This window comes from Nelumbo lutea, chromosome 1 (genome assembly GCF_056320005.1).
Source record: "Nelumbo lutea isolate HS-2025 chromosome 1, American lotus-T2T, whole genome shotgun sequence".
NCBI lineage: Eukaryota > Viridiplantae > Streptophyta > Magnoliopsida > Proteales > Nelumbonaceae > Nelumbo > Nelumbo lutea.
In genome coordinates this window covers 34,848,643-34,856,599 of record NC_142684.1, presented here as the reverse complement: position 1 = coordinate 34,856,599, position 7,957 = coordinate 34,848,643, and the positions used below count along the sequence as shown (strand labels likewise).

General features: G+C 36.2%; 1 pseudogene; it reads left to right on the top strand.

Moving 5' to 3' along the window:
* Nucleotides 1–2,227: 2,227 nt before the first annotated feature.
* Nucleotides 2,228–7,644, top strand: LOC148874244 (large ribosomal subunit protein uL5 pseudogene; annotated as a pseudogene).
* The last annotated feature ends 313 nt before the right edge of the window (nucleotides 7,645–7,957 follow it).

Genomic DNA, 7,957 nt, shown 5'->3' with positions numbered 1-7,957 from the left:
GAAAATAACAATAATTTACTAATAGTTTTAATACTTTTGAATAATTACTGATAATTTACCATTAAATAACAAAAGTAAAATAACAATAATTTACTGTTGAATTCTAGTAAATTTGAATAATTACTGATAATTTCTGATATTTTTCAATAATATTGATAATTTACTACTATTGAATAATTAAAAGAAAATAACAATAATTTACTGTTAACTATGGGTAAATTTGACATTGCAAATTATCAATACTATTTAAAAATTCAACAGTAAATTATTTTTGTTATTTAATGAAAAATCTCAAAACCACTTTTTATGACATTGCTACTGTTGCCTTTAATTCAAGGTTCAAAATATCATATTGGCGTATACGCCAGTTGGGGCGTGTTGGCCTGTATCTTTGCTAGCTTTTATTTGTTTTTAGTTTTTTTCCTTTTCAATCTAGTTCAGAGGTATCGGTTTAAGGCCCTTCTACCCTCTAAACCTGATCACACTCCAAATACCCCCCTCCACCCATATGACACATATATACCGATCCATATGTATCGAAATTTTGAATTTTGCTTTAATCTATTCTTTTAACAATTATGTACAGTTTCCTTTAATCATGCATGGAGACACCTAAAGGAATCAAATAAATAAAATTAGTTAACTAAACTATGTTGACTAATTACTTAATTATCTATTAACTTAGCCGTAATCACCTAATTAAACAAAATTACCAAAAACAAAACTGAATGTTTAATATGTTGGTCAGTTCATGCCTCAACAGGATGTTCAATACCTTTCTACATATGATTTAATTTTGACCCAATTGTTCAATTACATTGTGATTTATTCCATTTTTTGGAAGAATAATGATGATGAGCATAATGATGACGATGATGAGCATAATGATAACGATGACGTTAAATTTAACCTAATTAATCATTCATTATTAACTAACAGTAATTATGGAAAATTAGCAAAAACTTTTCATAATTATTCAAATTTACCTAAAGTTAACAGTAAATTTTTGTTATTTTCTTTTAATTATTGAATACTAAATTATCAATATTATTGAAAATTATCAGAGCGCTAACACAGTCGTTGTAGGCGGTGGGAAGAGGATGTTAGGATCGAAGCCGATCGGTACTCCACGGACAAAATCATGGTGTCCTCAATTGACGAACTAATAGAAATCATCGAAGAATCGACAAGTTAACCTGTTGCCTGATGGTGTCCTCAGACGCTTGAACTGCATGCCTTCATGATCTGTACTATTAAGTGTTCCATCGAAGAATCGTCGATACCCAATCTTGAGAACCTGTTAACTAAGCCTCCACTGGGATATCGAGTCTCTTCAGTGTAATAAACTAATTGTTCTTTGTGTTTCCTGTGTGATCTGCCATTACTAGAAAACAAAGGGATTCGGTTTCATGAAGGCATCTCTACCAAGACGATTTCTATTAGTTGGGGAGGCAACCATCAAAGCTTTTGTTTCTGTCAACTTGTCTCTTGGATATTGATAGATTGCTGCGCACGGATGATTGAAGCTGAGCGGGTTTGTTTCAGTCAACTTACCTCTTGGAGAACTCTGTTTCTCTGGTTAAATGGTGCTTCCAAAGGTTGCAGCAGCGTCCAGAGGACAGCTGATCCAGCGATTTCATTCGACGCACTTGCTTTTGCAACCAGGTCAGAACTGTGCAGTGCAGATAACGATGAGGAGAACGAGAGCAAGAGACGAAAGAGAAGAACCACCGCTTAACAGTCCACTATGTGCGAAGGAAGTAGGGAGAGAGAGAGAGAGAGTGAAAAAGAGAATGATTTGAAAAGGAATTTTTGGAATTTTTAAGCGGTGTGAGAAAGAGAGAATGTCATATGTGAACGACTGTGACGGTATATGGGACGATTTTTCTACCAATTTTTTAGTCAATTACGTTCTTAAACGAGAGAATGACCCGAATTAAGTAAGGAGTTAGTATTTTTTTGGGGAAAATCTATGATATGGAATCATATCGGATGAATTCTTTTTCGATTTGTATTATTGCGGGTAACCGGTTTCAAAAACAACAATTAAAATTATATTGAAAAAAAAATTATTTAAAGATAAGAAAGACGTTAACTTTTTCACCGTTAAACGTCACCCTCCCCCTACTCACCTGAGAGCTAATAAGGTGAAGTTGAATATGACGAGGGTTGCTTCTATCCCACCGCTTCCCTTTGTAAACGATCAACCTACTCGGTTGCTTCTTTAACCTCGACGAAGCTCTCGAATCCAATGCGAAAGATCAAAGTTCAAAAATTAGTCTTCAACATCTTCGTCGGTGAAAGTGAAGATCGTCTCACCAGAGTCGTGAAGGTGTTGGAGCAGCTGAGTGGGCAGACCCCATTTTCTCAAAGGCTAAATACATCGTTTGGTCTTTTGGTATAAGACATAATGAGAAGATTGCATGCTACATCACACTCAAGGGTGAGAAGGCGACACAACTTCTAGAAAGTGGGTTGAAGGTCAAGGAATACGAGCTGTTGAGGAGGAACTTCAGTGATATTGGATGCTTCAGTTTCGGTAATCACGAGCATATCAATTTGGGTATCAAGTATTGATGGTTTGTGGATGATAGTAACAGTAAATACTATAAAAAATATGATAGAAAAGACATAAGAGAATTTAGTTGAACGAGAGAAAAGATTTTATAAATGTATTCTGCTATTTCTCTCTGATATTCGACTCAGTACAAAAGAGGGGTTTTTATAGTAGATGGAGTCGGTTAAAGGTGAACTGACTTACATTGAACAAAGACTCACATTAACTCACATAGGGAGCTGAAATGACTAACTTTGGAACTACCTACCTTTGGAAGACAATCAACGCACATTGGAATGAAGCGAACATTGGAAGAGAAGTTTACTGTATTTTCGAGAGGAATGATTCAATGATTCTTGAAAATGTGTAGCAACATTTAATACTCCTCCTTGGTGCACATTTCAGCAACTCCAATCACGTCTCGTAACAATTCGAACTTGCCTTTTGGTAGAGCCTTTGTGAATATGTCAGCTAATTGTTCTTCAGTTTTGCAATGTCTGAGTTCTATTTCTTTGTTTCCTTCATCTTCTCTGATAAAGTGATACTTGATGCCAATATGTTTTGTTCTGCTGTAAAATATGGGATTCTTTGCCATTGCAATAGCTGATTTGCTATCACAGTAGATTTCAATAGCACCAACTTGTGGTTCTCCCATGTCATCAAATATCCTTTTGAGCCATATAGCCTGGCTCACTGTTATTGCTATTGCAATATATTCTGTTTCAGCTGATGATTGTGCAAGAGTTGCTTCTTTAAAGCCCAAGAAAATATCCCTGATCCAAGTGTGAAAGCATAACCAGATGTACTTTTCATGTCATCTACTGAACCTGCCCAGTCACTATCTGTGTAGCCAATGAGCTTAGAGTCATGTGTGACTCTGTACCAAATTCCATAGCTCTTTGTACCTTGCAAATACCTTATTATTCTTTTAGCTGCTCCATGGTGGACTTGACTTGGATTCTGCATGAATCTTGATAGTAAACTAATTGCATACATGATGACTGGTCTTGTAGCAGTTAAATAGAGAAGACTTCCAATCATACTCTGAAATTGTGATTAATTTGCCTTTGGTGAGCCATCTTCCTTTTTGAATGCTTTAGTGTTGTCTAATGGGGTGGAGACTGTTTTTGCACCCTTCCATTTTGAATTTCTTCAAAAGAGTTTCTGTATACTTCTTTTGTGAGATGAATGCCCCTTCTTCTTCTTGAGTTATTTCAATTCCAAGAAAATAATGCATTAGGCCTAAATCAGTCATCTCAAAAGTCTTCATCATGTCTTCTTTAAACTTCTTGACCATCTTCTCATTATTTCTAGTATAAATGAGATCATCAACATATAAAGAAACAATGAGAATGTCATTTGTACCTTGAGTCTTGATGTAGAGTGTTGGCTCACTATAGCTCCTCCTGAATCCTTGCTCCAAGAAGTAATTGTCGATTCTGCTGTACCAAGCTTGTGGAGCTTGTTTTAAGCCATATAATGCCTTCTTTAATCTGAGAACTTTGTCTTCTTGTCCTTGCACCACGAACCCTTGAGGTTGCTCCACATAGATTTCCTCATTAAGATAGCCATTGAGGAATGCAAATTTTACATCAAGTTGAAAAGTTTTCCATTTCTTCTGTGCAACTAGTGCTATCAATGCCCTGATTGTGTCAAGGCAAGCAATTGGAGCAAATGTCTCATTGTAGTCGATACTGTATTGTTGTGAGTATCCTTTGGCAACTAGCCTTGCTTTAAGCTTCTGGATTGAGCCATCTGAGTTAAGCTTTGTCTTGTAGACCCACTTAACTCCAATAGTGTCTTTGTCTTGTGGGCGATCCACAAGCTCCCAAGTCTTATTTTTTTTGATCATTTTTATCTCTTCATTTATAGCTTTTCTCCATTTTCTTCCTTAAAAGCTTCTTCAAAGCTTTTTGGTTCTATGATCATCAAGTTGCATGTTTCATATATTTTCGTTAAGGATTTAGTTCACCTTGGTGGTGAGTCTGGAGTTGACTGTGAAACTTGTTCTGGTTCCAATTATGTTGGCGAACTGATTTGATCACGATCTTATTCAATTCTTTGACTTGGTAATAGAGGCAAGTTGATAGTCTTTCTTTCAACTTATTTTGTCTCCCAATTGTATGCAACATCCTCATCGAAGCTTATGTCTCGACTAATTATGAGTTTTTCATTCCTTAAGCTATAGACTCGATAGCCTTTTGATTGAGTGCTATAGCTTAAGAAAATTCCTTTCTAAGTCTTCTCATCCAGTTTGCCTTTTTTCTCTTGTGGGACATGTGTGTAGCATATGCATCCGAAAACTTTGAGATGCTTTGTTGATGGCTTTTGCCCACTACAAGCTTCAGTTGGTGTCCTATCTTGCATAACTTTAATAGGACATCTGTTGAGTAAATAGACAACAGTGCTTACTGCCTCTGCCCAGAAAATTTTGGGAAGATCCTTTTCCATGAGCATGGCTCTTGCAGTCTCCATAACTGTTCTGTTTTTTCTTTTGGATACTCCATTATGTTTTGGAGAGTACCCGACTGTAAGTTGATGCTCCATGCCTTCATCTTTACAGAACTTGCTGAATTCATTAGAAGTATATTCTTTGCCTATGTCACTTCTTATGGTCTTGATGTTGTGACCACTTTGCTTCTTAACACGGGCTTTGAATTTTTTAAAAATATAAAAAACCTACGATTTTTCTTGCAAAAAATAAACCCATGTCATTCTAGTATAATCATCAATGAAGAGGATGAAATACCTGTTTTGATTATTTGACGGAGTACGCATTGGACTACAAACAGCTGTATGAATTAACTCCAATGGCTCTTTGTCTCTCCAAGCTTTGCTGGATGGGAAGGGTTGTCGATGTTGTTTTCCGAGCATATACCATTCACAGACATTGTTGAATTCCTTGATAACTGGTAGATCACGCATCATATTCTTCTGCTGAAGAATCCTTAATCCATGGAAATTAAAGTGTCCGAATCTTCTATGCCTGGCTCTGTCTCTCCAAGCTTTGCTGGATGGGAAGGGTTGTCGATGTTGTTTTCCGAGCATACACCATTCACAAACATTGTTGAATTCCTTGATAACTAGTAGGTCACGCATCATATTCTTCTGCTGAAGAATCATTAATCCATGGAAATTAAAGTGTCCGAATCTTCTATGCCATAGTCATGACTCGTCCACTTGTGCTTACATTGCTATATAACTTGCATCTTTCCATTGAATGGGGAAGCATCTATTTTCTATCATTTTTGTTTTTGCAATTTCAAGGGACTTGTCTTGCTTATCATAGATTATGCAAGAGTTTCCCTCAAAATGTAAAGAGTAACATCTTTTTATCATTTGGCCCACACTGAGTAGATTTTGATCAATATTAGGGACAAAAAGTACATCATTTATATATTTCTTGCCTTGTTTGGTGTCAACAACAATGGTGTCTTTGCCAGTTACTTCCATAAAGTCGTCGTTACCAATTTTGACTTTTGTCTTGATTTTATCAAGACCATGAAAGATGCTTTCATTTTTAGTCATGTGGTTACTACACCCACTGTCAAGATACCAAGTATCATTTTTTCTTCTATTGCAGAATGACAAGCATAAAAGAGATTATTTTCCTCATTTGTCTTTTCTAAAAAATTAGCTTGATGGGTTTTCTTGAATCTACAAACTTTTTCAACATGGCCAAATTTTTTACAGTTTTGGCACTGTAGTTTTCCTTTAAACCAGCAATCTTTCTCCAAGTGGTTTCTCTTCTTGCAAATACCACATGAAGAATACTTGTCATTATTTTCTTTTGGTTTTCCTTGTGACTTTCTTCCATCAACTTTTGGTTTATGAGACCGCAGATTAACTTTAGACTGAAAGGAAGCTTCAACCGAATTTTCATTCTGCCTGTCACACCTATTTTCATATGTCTTGAGAGAGCCCATCAATTCAGTTGGTGATAGTGTTTCTAGATCTTTTATTTCTTCTATCACCAAAATTATTGGATCATATCTCTCGTAGAGATTAGAATTTTTTCGATTATTTTCTTGTCAGAAATAGTCTCCCCATAGGCTCTCATTTGATTTACTATTTCTTTTATTCTAGAATAGTAATATTTTGTAGTCTCATTATCCTTCATCTTAAGATTTTCAAAAACCCTTCTAAACTTCTACAATTTAATAGTGTGTACTTTGGAAGATCCTTGAAACTCCTCCTATAATGTATCCCATGCTTCTTTTGCAGTTGATGCGCCCATGATTCGAGGAAATATCTCCTCAGCCATTGCTTGCTGCAAGCAGAATAGTGCTTGAAAATCCTTTTGTTGATTCTCTTCATAGATCTTCTTTTGATTTGCTGAAAGAGTAGAGGTGTCGTCTTCAGCAATGCAGAATCCTTCCTCAATGATTCTCCATAAACTTTGTGACCAAAAATTGGTCTTCATTTTGATGGACCAATAGTCATAGTTTTCTCCATTGAAGATTGGAAGAGAAAGGGTGGAATGATTGGCTTTTGCACACATAATGTTTAGAAGAAATCACGCCCAAGAGATTGATCGAACGAGCTCTGATACCACTGATGGTTTGCAGATGATAGTAATAGTAAATACTGTAAAAAATATGATAGAAAAGACAGAAGAGAACTTAGTCGAACGAGAGAAAAGATTTTGTAAATGTATTATGCTATTTCTCTCTGATATCCGAATCAGTACAGAAGAGGGGTTTTTATAGTAGATGGAGTCGGTTGAAGGTGAACCAACTTACATTGAACAAAGACTTACATTAACTCACCTAGGGAGCTAAAACAACTAACTTTGGAACTACCTACCTTTGGAAGATGCAATTGACGCACATTGGAATGAAGCGAACATTGGAAGAGAGCTTTACTGTATTTTCGAGAGGACTGATTCAATGATTCTTGGAAATGTGTAGCAACATTTAATAAGTATGATCCTTCAACCGGTATTTATGGTATGGACTTTTATATCATTCTCGAACGACTGGCCGTCATAGATGCAAATCTCGTGTTGGGATCCAACACAGGGTCACAAAGGAGGATGCTATGAAGGAGTGATCCTCAACAAGGCTCAGACAATAGTAGCTTCTTAGGGAGATCCCCATTAATCTGGATCCCATTTAAGTTTTAGCATGGTTTGTAGACCAGGAATATTCATTCTGTTTTATTCGAGTTTGTAGACCATTATAACCCAATCTGACTAGCTTCTTAGGCAAGGTTTGTAGACCAGCTTCCAATATAAATCTGACCCCATCAATATGACCAGCTTCTTAGGCAAGGTTTGTAGACCCACTCTATAAACAAGGTTTGTAGACCAGTTTCTTAAGCAAGGTTTGATCATGATTTATATTGGATTGGGCAATGTTGGATCAGATAATATGACCAGGACTAGTAGTTTTGTAGGTA